The sequence below is a fragment of the Salvelinus alpinus genome, chromosome 23 (assembly GCF_045679555.1).
Source record: "Salvelinus alpinus chromosome 23, SLU_Salpinus.1, whole genome shotgun sequence".
NCBI classification, from domain to species: Eukaryota; Metazoa; Chordata; class Actinopteri; order Salmoniformes; family Salmonidae; genus Salvelinus; species Salvelinus alpinus.
This window is the reverse complement of record NC_092108.1, coordinates 23,408,804-23,424,779: the sequence shown is the minus strand read 5'-3', so window position 1 is coordinate 23,424,779 and position 15,976 is coordinate 23,408,804. Positions and strand designations below refer to the sequence as shown.

The window sequence follows — 15,976 nt, the reverse complement described above, 5'->3', positions numbered from 1 at the left end:
TCATACCCAAGAAGAGTCGAGGCTGTAATCGCTGCCAAAGGTGCTTCAAAAAAGTATGAGTAAAGGGTCTGAATACTTATGTAAATGTAAAATTTCAATTGTTTATCGTTATACATTTGCTAAATCTTGAATAACCTGTTTTTGCGCAATATCAACCCAGAGCATATTGGACTGCTTTTCTCTATCACATCACCGGATTCCTGCCGCAAGCTCTGGACCATTCCACCGGATCATCGCAGCTAGCTAGCCTCAACCGAGTGGCTATTGCTGGCTAACGCCTCTGTCCCGAAGCAAGCACCAGTTAGTCTTGAGCTAGCCTCGAGCTAGGCCCATCTCCCGGCTAGCCGAAGAGGTTTACCAGCTAATTCTTGGGCTACAATACCTCTTTTGCCAATTGGCCTGGACCCTTTATTGCTGACACGGAGCCCCGCCGATCCATCATGACTGGTCTGCCAGTGAAATCGTTCGAGGTGGTTTCAACAAGCTTTTCCGTTGCGATGTCGCCGAAGACCCATCTGCTAGCCCCGGCCCACTAGCTTTCTGAATCGCCGTGTCTCCCGCTCGCCTAGCATAGTAGCGACTACCGAACGGCTCCCTGACTCACCTATTGCTGCTCATTGGACCCTATGATCACTCGGGCTACACATGTCTCTCCCTAATGTCAATATGCCTTGTCTACTGCTGTTTCGGTTAGTTATTATTGTTTTATTTCACTGTAGAGCCCCCAGCCCCGCTCAACATGCCTTAGATAGCTCTTTTGTCCCACCCCCACACATACATGCGGAGACCACACCTGGCTTAACTGGTGCCTCCAGAGACACAATCTCTCTCATCGTCACTCAATGCCTAGGCCGCCACTGTACTCACTACCTACTATACCCTTGTCTGTACATTATGCCCTGAATCTATTCTACCACACCCAGAAATCTGCTTATTTTATTTTCTGTTCCCAACGCACTAGACGACCAGTTCTTATAGCCTTTAGCCGTACCCTTATCCTACTCCTCCTCTGTTCCTCTGGTGATGTAGAGGTTACCCCAGGCCCTGTAGCCCCAGCACTACCCAGACGCTCTCATTTGTTGAATTCTGTAACTGTAAATGCCTTGATTTCATGCATGTTAACATCAGAAGCCTCCTCCCTAAGTTTGTTTTATTCACTGCTTTAGCACACTCCGCCAACCCTGATGTCCTAGCAGTGTCTGAATCCTGGCTTAGGAAGGCCACCAAATATTCTGACATTTCCATCCCCAACTACAACATTTTCCGACAAGATAGAACTGCCAAAGGGGGCGGAGATCTTCTGTCATACTATCCAGGTCTGTGTCCAAACAGTTCGAGCTTCTACTTTAAAAAATCCACCTTTCCAGAAATAAGTCTCTCACCATTGCCGCTTGTTATAGACCCCCCTCAGACCCCAGCTGTGCCCTGGACACCATATGTAAATTGATTGGCCCCCATCTATCTTCAGAGTTCGTACTGTTAGGTGACCTAAACTGGGATATGCTTAACACCGCGGCCATCCTACAATCTAAGCTAGATGCCCTCAATCTCACACAAATTATCAAAGAACCTACCAGGTACAACCCTAAATCCGTAAACATGGGTATCCTCATAGATATCATCCTGAACAACTTCCCCTCTAAATACACCTCTGCTGTCTTCAACCAGGATCTCAGCGATCACTGCCTCCATTGCCTGCGTCCATAATGGGTCCGCGGTCAAACGACCACCCCTCATCACTGTCAAATGCTCCCTAAAGCACTTCAGCGAGCAGGCCTTTCTAATCGACCTGGCCTGGGTATCCTGGAAGGATATTGACCTCATCCCGTCCGTAGAGGATGCCTGGTTGCTCTTTAAAAAGTGCTTTCCTCACCATCTTAAATAAGCATGCCCCATTCAAAAAATGTAGAACTAAGAACAGATATAGCCCCTGGTTCACCCTAGACTTGACTGCCCTTGACCAGCAAATCAAATCAAATTTTATTAGTCACATACACATGGTTAGCAGATGTTAATGCGAGTGTAGCGAAATGCTTGTGCTTCTAGTTCCGACAATGCAGTAATAACCAACAAGTAATCTAACCTAACAATTCCACAACTACTACCTTATACACACACACAAGTGTAAAGGGATAAAGAATATGTACATAAAGATATATGAATGAGTGGTGGTACAGAACGGCATGGCAAGATGCAGTAGATGGTATAGAGTACGGTATATACATATGAGATGAGTACTGTAGGGTATGTAAACATAAAGTGGCATAGTTTAAAGTGGCTAGTGGTACATGTATTACATAAAGATGGCAAGATGCAGTAGATGATATAGAGTACAGTATATACATATGAGATGGGTAATGTAGGGTATGTAAACATTATATTAAGTAGCATTGTTTAAAGTGGCTAGTGGTACATTTTTACATAATTTCCATCAATTCCCATTTTTAAAGTGGCTGGAGTTGAGTCAGTATGTTGACAGCGGCCGCTAAATGTTAGTGGTGGCTGTTTAACAGTCTGATGGCCTTGAGATAGAAGCTGTTTTTCAGTCTCTCGGTCCCTGCTTTGATGCACCTGTACTGACCTCGCCTTCTGGATGATAGCGGGGTGAACAGGCAGTGGCTTGGGTGGTTGTTGTCCTTGATGATCTTTATGGCCTTCCTGTGACATCGGGTGGTGTAGGTGTCCTGGAGGGCAGGTAGTTTGCCCCCGGTGATGCGTTCTGCAGACCTCACTACCCTCTGGAGAGCCTTACGGTTGTGGGCGGAGCAGTTGCCGTACCAGGCGGTGATACAGCCCGACAGGATGCTCTCGATTGTGCATCTGTAGAAGTTTGTGAGTGCTTTTGGTGACAAGCCGAATTTCTTCAGCCTCCTGAGGTTGAAGAGGCGCTGCTGCGCCTTCTTCACAACGCTGTCTGTGTGGGTGGACCAATTCAGTTTGTCCGTGATGTGTACACCGAGGAACTTAAAACTTTCCACCTTCTCCACTACTGACCCGTCGATGTGGATAGGGGGGTGCTCCCTCTGCTGTTTCCTGAAGTCCACAATCATCTCCTTTGTTTTGTTGACGTTGAGTGTGAGGTTATTTTCCTGACACCACACTCCGAGGGCCCTCACCTCCTCCCTGTAGGCCGTCTCGTCGTTGTTGGTAATCAAGCCTACCACTGTAGTGTCATCCGCAAACTTGATGATTGAGTTGGAGGCGTGCATGGCCACGCAGTCGTGGGTGAACAGGGAGTACAGGAGAGGGCTCAGAACGCACCCTTGTGGGGCCCCAGTGTTGAGGATCAGCGGGGTGGAGATGTTGTTACCTACCCTCACCACCTGGGGGCGGCCCGTCAGGAAGTCCAGGACCCAGTTGCACAGGGCGGGGTCGAGACCCAGGGTCTCGAGCTTGATGACGAGTTTGGAGGGTACTATGGTGTTAAATGCTGAGCTGTAATCGATGAACAGCATTCTCACATGGGTATTCCTCTTGTCCAGATGGGTTAGGGCAGTGTGCAGTGTGGTTGCGATTGCGTCGTCTGTGGACCTATTGGGTCGGTAAGCAAATTGGAGTGGGTCTAGGGTGTCCGGTAGGGTGGAGGTGATATGGTCCTTGACTAGTCTCTCAAAGCACTTCATGATGACGGAAGTGAGTGCTACGGGGCGGTAGTCGTTTAGCTCAGTTACCTTAGCTTTCTTGGGAACAGGAACAATGGTGGCCCTCTTGAAGCATGTGGGAACAGCAGACTGGGATAAGGATTGATTGAATATGTCCGTAAACACACCAGCCAGCTGGTCTGCGCATGCTCTGAGGACGCGGCTGGGAATGCCGTCTGGGCCTGCAGCCTTGCGAGGGTTAACACGTTTAAATGTTTTACTCACCTCGGCTGCAGTGAAGGAGAGCCCGCAGGTTTTGGTAGGGGGCCGTGTCAGTGGCACTGTATTGTCCTCAAAGCGGGCAAAAAAGTTGTTTAGCCTGTCTGGGAGCAAGACATCCTGGTCCGCGACGGGGCTGGTTTTCTTTTTGTAATCCGTGATTGACTGTAGACCCTGCCACATACCTCTTGTGTCTGAGCTGTTGAATTGCGACTCGATTTTGTCTCTGTACTGGGACTTAGCCTGTTTGATTGCCTTGCGGAGAGAATAGCTACACTGTTTGTATTCGGTCATGCTTCCGGTCACCTTGCCCTGGTTAAAAGCAGTGGTTCGCGCTTTCAGTTTCACGCGAATGCTGCCGTCAATCCACGGTTTCTGGTTTGGGAATGTTTTAATCGTTGCTGTGGGTACGACATCGTCAATGCACTTCCTAATGAACTCGCTCACCGAATCAGCATATTCGTCAATATTGTTGTTGGACGCAATGCGGAACATATTCCAATCCGCGTGATCGAAGCAGTCTTGAAGCGTGGATTCAGATTGGTCGGACCAGCGTTGAACAGACCTGAGCGCGGGAGCTTGTTGTTTGAGTTTCTGTTTGTAGGCTGGAATCAACAAAATGGAGTCGTGGTCAGCTTTTCCGAAAGGGGGGCGGGGGAGGGCCTTATATGCGTCGCGGAAATTAGTATAACAATGATCTAGGGTTTTTCCAGCCCTGGTAGCACAATCGATATGCTGATAGAATTTAGGGAGTTTTGTTTTTAGATTAGCCTTGTTAAAATCCCCAGCTACGATGAATGCAGCCTCAGGGTGTGTGGTTTCCAGTTTACAAAGAGTCAGATAAAGTTCGTTCAGGGCCATCGATGTGTCTGCTTGGGGGGGAATATATACGGCTGTGATTATGATTGAAGAGAATTCCCTTGGTAGATAATGCGGTCGACATTTGATTGTGAGGAGTTCTAGATCAGGTGAACAGAATGACTTGAGTTCCTGTGTGTTGTTATGATGATCACACCACGTCTCGTTAATCATAAGGCATACCCCCCCGCCCCTCTTCTTACCGGAAAGATGTTTGTTTCTGTCGGCGCGATGCATGAAGAAACCAGCTGGCTGCACCGACTCCGTTAGCGTCTCTTGAGTTAGCCATGTTTCCGTGAAGCAGAGCACGTTGCAATCCCTGATGTCTCTCTGGAATGCTACCCGTGCTCGGATTTCGTCAACCTTATTGTCAAGAGACTGGACATTGGCGAGTAGTATGCTAGGGAGTGGAGCGCGATGTGCCCGTCTCCGAAGCCTGACCACGAGACCGCCTCGTTTTCCCCTTTTTCGGCGTCGCACAGGGTCGCCGGCTGGGATCAGATCCATTGTATTGGGTGGAAGGCAAAACACTGGATCCGTTTCGGGAAAGTCATATTCCTGGTAGGAACGATGATGAGTTGACGTTAATCGTATATTCAGTAGTTCCTCCCGACTGTATGTAATGAAACCTAAGATTACCTGGGGTACCGATGTAAGAAATAACACAAAAAAACAAAATACTGCATATTTTCCAAGGAACGCGAAGCGAGGCGGCCATCTCTTTTCGGCGCCGGAAGTTGGACAAACGCATCCTGTGGCGTAGTGCATTAGCATCGAATAGCCCCCGCGATATGCAACTTTTCAGGGAAGTCAGGAACCAATATACACAGTCAGTTAAGAAAGCTAAGGTAGCTTTTTCAAACAGAAATTTGCATCCTGTAGCACTAATTCCAAAAGGTTTTGGAACACTATAAAGTCCATGGAGAATAAGAGCACCTCCTCTCAGCTGTCTACTGCACTGAGGCTAGGAAACACTGTCACCACCGATAAATCTACGATAATCGAGAATTTCAATAAGCATTTTTCTACAGCTGGCCATGATTTCTACCTGGCTACCCGTACCCCAGCCAACAACTCTGAACCCCCCGCAGCAACTTGCCCAAGCACCCCCCGCTTCTCCTTCACCCAAATCCAGATAACTGATGTTCTGAAAGAGCTGCAAAATCTGGATCCCTACAAATCAGCTGGGCTAGACAAACAAATTCTATCAGCATATCGATTGTGCTACCAGGGCTGGAAAAACCCTAGATCATTGTTATACTAATTTCCGCGACGCATATAAGGCCCTCCCCCGCCCCCCTTTCGGAAAAGCTGACCACGACTCCATTTTGTTGATTCCAGCCTACAAACAGAAACTCAAACAACAAGCTCCCGCGCTCAGGTCTGTTCAACGCTGGTCCGACCAATCTGAATCCACGCTTCAAGACTGCTTCGATCACGCGGATTGGAATATGTTCCGCATCGCGTCCAACAACAATATTGACGAATATGCTGATTCGGTGAGCGAGTTCATTAGGAAGTGCATTGACGATGTCGTACCCACAGCAACGATTAAAACATTCCCAAACCAGAAACCGTGGATTGACGGCAGCATTCGCGTGAAACTGAAAGCGCGAACCACTGCTTTTAACCAGGGCAAGGTGACCGGAAGCATGACCGAATACAAACAGTGTAGCTATTCTCTCCGCAAGGCAATCAAACAGGCTAAGTCCCAGTACAGAGACAAAATCGAGTCGCAATTCAACAGCTCAGACACAAGAGGTATGTGGCAGGGTCTACAGTCAATCACGGATTACAAAAAGAAAACCAGCCCCGTCGCGGACCAGGATGTCTTGCTCCCAGACAGGCTAAACAACTTTTTTGCCCGCTTTGAGGACAATACAGTGCCACTGACACGGCCCCCTACCAAAACCTGCGGGCTCTCCTTCACTGCAGCCGAGGTGAGTAAAACATTTAAACGTGTTAACCCTCGCAAGGCTGCAGGCCCAGACGGCATTCCCAGCCGCGTCCTCAGAGCATGCGCAGACCAGCTGGCTGGTGTGTTTACGGACATATTCAATCAATCCTTATCCCAGTCTGCTGTTCCCACATGCTTCAAGAGGGCCACCATTGTTCCTGTTCCCAAGAAAGCTAAGGTAACTGAGCTAAACGACTACCGCCCCGTAGCACTCACTTCCGTCATCATGAAGTGCTTTGAGAGACTAGTCAAGGACCATATCACCTCCACCCTACCGGACACCCTAGACCCACTCCAATTTGCTTACCGACCCAATAGGTCCACAGACGACGCAATCGCAACCACACTGCACACTGCCCTAACCCATCTGGACAAGAGGAATACCCATGTGAGAATGCTGTTCATCGATTACAGCTCAGCATTTAACACCATAGTACCCTCCAAACTCGTCATCAAGCTCGAGACCCTGGGTCTCGACCCCGCCCTGTGCAACTGGGTCCTGGACTTCCTGACGGGCCGCCCCCAGGTGGTGAGGGTAGGTAACAACATCTCCACCCCGCTGATCCTCAACACTGGGGCCCCACAAGGGTGCGTTCTGAGCCCTCTCCTGTACTCCCTGTTCACCCACGACTGCGTGGCCATGCACGCCTCCAACTCAATCATCAAGTTTGCGGATGACACTACAGTGGTAGGCTTGATTACCAACAACGACGAGACGGCCTACAGGGAGGAGGTGAGGGCCCTCGGAGTGTGGTGTCAGGAAAATAACCTCACACTCAACGTCAACAAAACAAAGGAGATGATTGTGGACTTCAGGAAACAGCAGAGGGAGCACCCCCCTATCCACATCGACGGGTCAGTAGTGGAGAAGGTGGAAAGTTTTAAGTTCCTCGGTGTACACATCACGGACAAACTGAATTGGTCCACCCACACAGACAGCGTTGTGAAGAAGGCGCAGCAGCGCCTCTTCAACCTCAGGAGGCTGAAGAAATTCGGCTTGTCACCAAAAGCACTCACAAACTTCTACAGATGCACAATCGAGAGCATCCTGTCGGGCTGTATCACCGCCTGGTACGGCAACTGCTCCGCCCACAACCGTAAGGCTCTCCAGAGGGTAGTGAGGTCTGCAGAACGCATCACCAGGGGCAAACTACCTGCCCTCCAGGACACCTACACCACCCGATGTCACAGGAAGGCCATAAAGATCATCAAGGACAACAACCACCCAAGCCACTGCCTGTTCACCCCGCTATCATCCAGAAGGCGAGGTCAGTACAGGTGCATCAAAGCAGGGACCGAGAGACTGAAAAACAGCTTCTATCTCAAGGCCATCAGACTGTTAAACAGCCACCACTAACATTTAGCGGCCGCTGCCAACATACTGACTCAACTCCAGCCACTTTAAAAATGGGAATTGATGGAAATTATGTAAAAATGTACCACTAGCCACTTTAAACAATGCCACTTAATATAATGTTTACATACCCTACATTACCCATCTCATATGTATATACTGTACTCTATATCATCTACTGCATCTTGCCATCTTTATGTAATACATGTACCACTAGCCACTTTAAACTATGCCACTTTATGTTTACATACCCTACAGTACTCATCTCATATGTATATACCGTACTCTATACCATCTACTGCATCTGCCATGCCGTTCTGTACCACCACTCATTCATATATCTTTATGTACATATTCTTTATCCCTTTACACTTGTGTGTGTGTGTAAGGTAGTAGTTGTGGAATTGTTAGGTTAGATTACTTGTTGGTTATTACTGCATTGTCGGAACTAGAAGCACAAGCATTTCGCTACACTCGCATTAACATCTGCTAACCATGTGTATGTGACTAATAAAATTTGATTTGATTTTGATTTGATTTGATCTGGACCCTCTCTTTCTAAAATTATCCGCCGAAATTGTTGCCACCCCTATTACTAGCCTGTTCAACCCTTCTTTTGTATCGTCTGAGATCCCCAAAGATTGGAAAGCTGCCGCAGTCATCCACCTCTTCAAAGGGGAGACACTCTGACTCAAACTGTTATAGACCTATATCCATCCTGCCCTTCCTTTCTAAAATCAACAAACAGATCACCAACCATTTTGAATCCCACCGTACCTTCTCCACTATGCAATCTGGTTTCCGAGCTGGTCATCGACATCTTCATCGACCTGGCCAAGGCTTTCGACTCTGTCAATCACCGCATTCTTATCGGCAGACTCAATAGCCTTGGTTTCTCTAATGACTGCCGCGCCTGGTTCACTAACTACTTCTCAGATAGAGTTCAGTGTGTCAAATCGGAGGGCATGTTGTCCGGACCTCTGGCAGTCTCTATGGGGGTGCCACAGGGTTCAATTCTCGGGCCGACTCTTTTCTCTGTATATATCAATGATGTCGCTCTTGCTGCGGGTGATTCTCTGATCCACCTCTACGCAGACAACACCATTATGTATACATCTGGCCCTTCTTTGGACACCTCCAAACGAGCTTCAGTGCCATACAACACTCCTTCCGTGGCCTCCAACTGCTCTTAAATGCTAGTAAAAATAAATGCATGCTCTTCAACAGATTGCTGTCCGCACCTGCCCGCCCGACTAGCATCACTACTCTGGACGGTTCTGACTTAGCATATGTGGACAACTACAAATACCTAAATGTCTGGTTAGACTGTAAACTCTCCTTCCAGACTCACATTAAACATCTCCAATCCAAAATTAAATCTAGAATCGACTTCCTATTTCGCAACGAAGCCTCCTTCACTCATGCTGCCAAAGATACCCTCGTAAAACTGACTATCCTACCGATCCTTGACTTCAGCGATGTCATTTACAAAATAACCTCCAACACTCTACTCAGCAAATTGGATGCAGTCTATCACAGTGTCATCCGTTATGCCACCAAAGCCCCATATACTACCCACCACTGCGACCTGTATGCTCTCGTTGGCTGACCCTCGCAACATATTCGTCGCCAAACCCACTGGCTCCAGGTCATCTATAACTCTTTGCTAAGTAAAGCCCTGCCTTATCTCAGCTCACTGGTCACCATAGCAACACCCACCCATAGCACACGCTCCAGCAGGTATATTTCACTGGTCATCCCCAAAGCCAACACCCCCTTTGTTCGCCTTTCCTTACAGTTCTCTGCTGCCAATGACTGGAACGAATTGCAAAAATCACTGAAGCTGGAGACTTATATCTCCCTGTCTAACTTTAAGCATCAGCTGTCAGAGCAGCTTACCGATCACTGTACCTGTACACAGCAAATCTGTAAATAGCACATCCAACTACCTCATCCCCATATTGTTATTTTAATTGTTTTGCTCTTTTGCACCCCACTATCTCTACTTGCACATCATCATCTGCACATCTATCACTCCAGTGTTAATGGTAAATTGTAATTATTTCGCCATTATTTCGACCTATTTATTGCCTTACCTCCCTAATCTTACTACATTTGCACACACTGTATATCGATTTTTCTATTGTGTTATTGACTGTACGTTTGTTTATCCCATGTGTAACTCTGTGTTGTTGTTTTTGTCACACTGCTTTGCTTTATCTTGCCCAGGTCGCAGTTGTAAATGAGAACTTGTTCTCAACTGGCCTACCTGGTTAAATAAAGGTTAAATAAATAAGACATTTTTAAAAATGGGGTATTGTGTGTAGATTGATAAGGGGAAAACATTTTTTTAATCAATTTTAGGATAAGGCTCTAACGTAACAAAAAGTGGAAAAAGTCAAGGGGTCTGAGTACTTTCCGAATGCACTGTAGGCTATTATTCAGAATTTGAATTGAGCGTGTTATCAAAAGAACAGCGAAACAAAGAACCAGGGCTCGACTTTCTCTGACTGAGAGTTTTGGATCGTACTGTGAAGTACGTTTGGTCGGGCTTTTGCTTTTCACACTATTCTCAGCAGCCCGTGTCTGAATTCACTGTTCTGGAAAATAAAAAGGCACCTTTGTATACAGTGAAAGATTCCGAACTTATCAGTTCAGTTGTATTTTTCCATGGAGCATGAGGGCGTTTAACCTACCTGAACCTGCTACGTGCCTGGGGGAGGGTGTTTAGAGAGTGAGGAGACCAATGGAGGTGGAGGTGGCTGCCTTCTTATCAATCTATCTACATTTGATATCATACATCTTCTTCAGGCTTCCTGCCTCTGCCTGCAGTCTTATGCAAGAACAGAACTCCCCTCGTCCCCTCTATACAATTATTCAACCCTTTCCACACCCCTTAAAACCTCAATATTGCTTATCTACCTTAAATTCCTTCTGTAGTTTTATGTCAGTTTGGAATTATGTTCTGTATTTCAAACAGATCCCCCCTCCACTCTTTGCAGTCAAAGTCTCATGATCGAGGGTGAACCCAATACCATTATTCTCAAAACACACTTCAGCCAGAAGGTCTACTCTGACACCAAACAAGCCAGCATGTCCCTCACCAGGGCCTTGGTCCTGGTAGAGAGAGATGCATCCCATACTGTCTGACCAGGTCGTTTGGCAAGCTGGAGATCAACAAGAACTCACCAGAGGGAGACAGCACGGTCAACCAGGTAGGTTGGGTTTCATTACATTTATTGGCAGATATCTGACCTTGGATGGACAATAAAGTTTTATTCAGTTCTATTATTTTCTATTCTATTGCTGTGAACCTAGGTTTGATTTATCATATCATTTTGATGGTCTGCCCTGCACTTTACAAAGCGTGGGGTGTGACTCCCTCCTGGAGGCCATAGAGGGGCCAGGCTAGGTTGGTGCAGATGGTAGTCCAGAGGGTTTACGTTACCCCTGGCAGATCCCGCTCCATAAAGGCAAAAGCAGGTAGAGTATAGACGTCACATCTTATCTTGTTGTACAAAACCCATCCAGCTCTTTATAATGGTCTTTCGAGACGGATTTGAACCAACGATCTCCCATCCGCTCTTTTCTTCTTTTTTTGAGATCTGGTGCTCTTGTTACTGAAGCCCAAACTGTGTGTTACTCATGTAGGCCATGTACTTCCTCCTCTGAATTTGATTGAATTTAACTGTATAATATCGTTTTGGTTTTTGATTACATGCAAAGTTTATGCCCTCAATTAGGGTTGCAAAGGGTCGGAACCTTCCGGAAGTTAAGCCCGGGAATTTTGCTTAAATTCATCAAAATTTTGCTTACAACAGTGAACCTTTTTTGTGGGATACACAAGGCAATTCTAGGTCTTGTGGCATATTTTGGTTAAACTATCCCCAATTCAATGCAATTGTAACCCTCTGCATGCACAGTGCATTCTTCCATTACATATACAGTGCATTCTTCCATCACATGTGCATTAAACTCTTCCATCACATGTACAGCTGATTCTCAAGATCTTGCACACTAATGAGATGCTATTGAGCCCACACTACTACACTGTCTGAGCCAAGGACTACATGCTTTCTGGTAAATTTTGATTACAAAACTGGGTGGGGTGAATATATTTTATATGACATACATGATTTTTTGTTAACTAGTAAATAGTAGCCTACAGCAAAGTGTGTTTAAATAATTTCTAACTTGTTAACAATTTCTGCTAGTTTGTTTTTGCTATCATGTGGGTTTTAGCTTGCTTGAGCCTGCTAACTGAGGAGTGTTAATTGTTTCCATACATTTTGTAACGTGGGAGTCGGGAAGCAAGTTCAGGGAGTGAATAATTTAATCAATAAATGAAACATAATACAAAACAAGAAACACAAACAACGCACAGACAAGAAACAGTGACGCCTGGGGAAGGAACCAAAGGGAGTGACATATAAAGGGCAGGTAATCAAGGAGGCGATGGAGTCCAGGTGAGTGTCATTATGCACAGATGCGCGTAACGATGGTGACAGGTGTGCGCCATAACGAGCAACCTGGTGACCTAGAGGCTGGAGAGGGAGTAGACGTGACACGTTTAATTTTAAAACATTTATCTTACAAAGGAGTTGTTTAATCTAACTGCTTAACTATTTATCTGTACATGGAATTGTATTTGTACTAATTTTTTTCTCATCTTTACAGGAAAATACCACGGGCACTATCTGATGTGTAGAGACATTTCACTGCACCTAATGTAGAAGGAAAAGCTGTGTACATTTGCAAATACTGTGCCAAATCATATGTGAAGAATGCAACAAAGATGCAGAATCATCTGGCCAAGTGCATAAAGTTCCCTCAGCGCTCACAACAAGCAACCTCTGACAAAAGTCCCTCTACTTCTATTCGAGGTGAAAATGATGAATCAGACACCTTATCGATAGCAACAGCTCATGGTCCTCCTGGAATCAGAAGTTTTTTTTAGTCAATGGAGGAACGTAGTTAGAGAAATGCTGATGAATGTCTTGCTCGAGCTGTGTATGCAACTTGTTCACCTTTGATGCTCACAGGCAATGTGTATTGGAAGAAATATCTGAATGTTCTTTGCCCTGCATACACCGCTCCAACCAGACATGGTTTATCTACTAATTTGCTGGATGCAGAGTTCATCAGAGTTCAAGTGAAGGTCAAGCAAAATAGAGAAAGCAGACTGTATTGCAATCATCTCTGATGGGTGGTCGAATGTTCATGGGCAAGGAATAATTAACTACATCATCTCCACCCCACAACCAGTATTCTACAATAGCACAGACACAAGGGACAACATACGCACCGGTCTCTACATTGCAGATGAGCTGAAGGCAGTCATCAATGACCTTGGACCACAGAAGATATTTGCACTGGTGACAGACAATGCTGTGAACATGAAGGCTGCTTGGTCTAAAGTGGAGGAGTCCTACCCTCACATCACACCCATTGGCTGTGCTGCTCATGCGTTGAATCTGCTCCTCAATGACATCATGGCACTGAAAACAATGGATACACTCTACAAGAGAGCCAAGGAAATGGTTAGGGATGTGACATGTCATCAAGTTACAGCAGCAATGTACCTCACCAAGCAAAGTGAGAATAGGAGCACCACATTGAAGCTGCCCAGCAACAACCGTTGGGGTGGTGTTGTCATCATGTTTGACAGTCTCTTAGAGGGGAAGGAGTCTCTCCAAGAAATGTCCATATCACAGTCTGCCGATATGGACAGCCCCATCAAGCGGATCCTCCAGGATGGGAGAGAGTGGTAAGCAGCCTGAAACTCCTGAAACCTATACTGCCCTACTAAACATTAACAAATTTTCGACCAAAATAGCAGTTACTGCCTTTTTGCTTGGTAGGGCAGTATAGCAGTAGCCATTGCACGGATTGAGGGAGACAATGCCATCCTGTCTGATGTTCAGACTCTGCTTGCAGATGTAAGAGAAGAAATCTGTACTGTCCTGCCAACTTCACTGTTGCTCCAAGCAGAGGAAACTGCAGTTCTGAAGTACATCAAAAAGCGTGAAGACTTCTGCCTGAAGCCCATACATGCCGCAGCGTACATGTTGGACCCCAAATATGCTGGCAAGAGCATCCTGTCTGGTTCAACGTGGTGTCATCATTACCATGTCTTGCCACCTTGGCCTAGATGAGGGCAAGGTTCTTGGAAGTTTGGCGAAGTACACTTCCAAGCAAGGGCTTTGAGATGGAGATGCAATATGGTAGTCGTGCCAACATATCTCATCAGCCACCTGGTGGAAGGGACTTTGTGGATCTGAGGCTCTTTCCCCTGTTGCTTCCATCATTTTCCAAATCCCACCAACATCAGCTGTTTCAGAGCGCAACTGGTCCTTGTTTGGGAACACACACACCAAAGCACGCAACAGGCTGACCAATACAAGGGTTGAAAAATTGGTGGCCATCCGGGCAAATTTGAGGCTTTTTTAGCCTGACAACGAGCCATCCTCAACAAGGTTGGAAAGTGACAGTGAAAATGAGGCCTCAGACTCTGATGTTCAAGAGGTGGACATTGAGGAGGTCCAGGGAGAAGACATGGAAGCCTGAGAGGAAGACAACCAAAGCTTTAGTTCCTAGACTATCATTTTACAGATGTACGTTGATAACGTTTTTGGGAGATGCGATGGATCATTGGGGATCATTCAATATTCCCTTTCTTTTGTTGTTCAGTGAAATCCTCCCATGTGAAGAGTCAATTCATTTAATTAAAGTTCAATTTGTAACTAAATTGTTTTTAAAATGTATATTGGAAGGATTTAATCATTTGCAATTATGTCTACTTATGATAAGGTAAAAGGTTTATGTTTCTGTCTCCATATGATATGGTAAATATATCCCATGCAAAAAACATCTACATTTAAATGGTATTAATATTAATTTGCATATATTCCCGTTAATTCCCATATATTCCCGTTAATTCCTACGGAAAGTTTCCACCTCTGAATATTCCCCAAAATGTGCAACCCTACCCACAATGATTCTTTTCGCCAGTAAGTTTCTCTGCCTCTTCTCTGACATTTGCCTTGGCTCTCCTTGGTGGCAACATGTGCCCCAGTTAAGTTTCTAGCTTTTGTTAACTGAGAAGACCCCCTCCACAGAGGGCTCTCTCTGTCTCCACTCTCCAGCCATATGGCATTGCTTGACAAAGGACACAAACATTTCTAATTTAATCCAGCCCTGCTGTGCTGTGAGTCGTGTTCCACCAGGCCAATTCTCTGGAACTCAAAACAGCATGCTGTGTTGTGGAGCTTTAGGGAGGGTCCTGTTGGGGCCTGGCTGGGCTGCAGCATCCCAGAGATGAGGGAGGGGATGCCCAGTATTGCCCACTCTAACCTTTGATTAAATGGCAGCCTACATGAAACCAATTTCCATGTATTGATTTTTATAATGCTTTATTGTTAATGTTTTATATATATTTTTTCACACCAAATACAAACGAACAACAACTTATAGATGCACACACACGACTACTTCTCATCTGCCCAGACCCGCAGGCTCACACCCCCATCCCTAGTGCCTGCATTATTGTTTACCACATCGTCTGAAACCACCATTTTGTTTCTCTTCGTAGTCCAAGCACTTTCAATATTTAAGTAATAAATAATTAGATTTTCCATTGTGTTAATGATGGCGGATTGATTGATTTCCACATTTTATTACACTTTTTTTCAAGATGAGTGATGAGAAGAGAATCGTCTAACACATCGGCTACCTCATGTAATGTCGTTGTTCAGAGAGCAATGGGTATTTGCTTTAGGGGATAGCTTTTTATTTTATTTTATTTTAGGCAGGCTTGACAGTTGCCTGAATATGGATCCTGGACTGGAGCTCAAAATGGAAGGGATGGGCGTTAAAAGTACTAGTTGTAGTTCACTTTATTATCCCACAATGGGAAATGGCTTGCAGCAGTTTTAAAACAGACAAACA

General features: G+C 45.8%; 1 pseudogene; it reads left to right on the top strand.

Moving 5' to 3' along the window:
- The window catches only part of LOC139551245 (nuclear pore complex-interacting protein family member B11-like), a 43,834-nt pseudogene that overhangs the window by 13,018 nt on the left and 14,840 nt on the right, over positions 1-15,976 (top strand).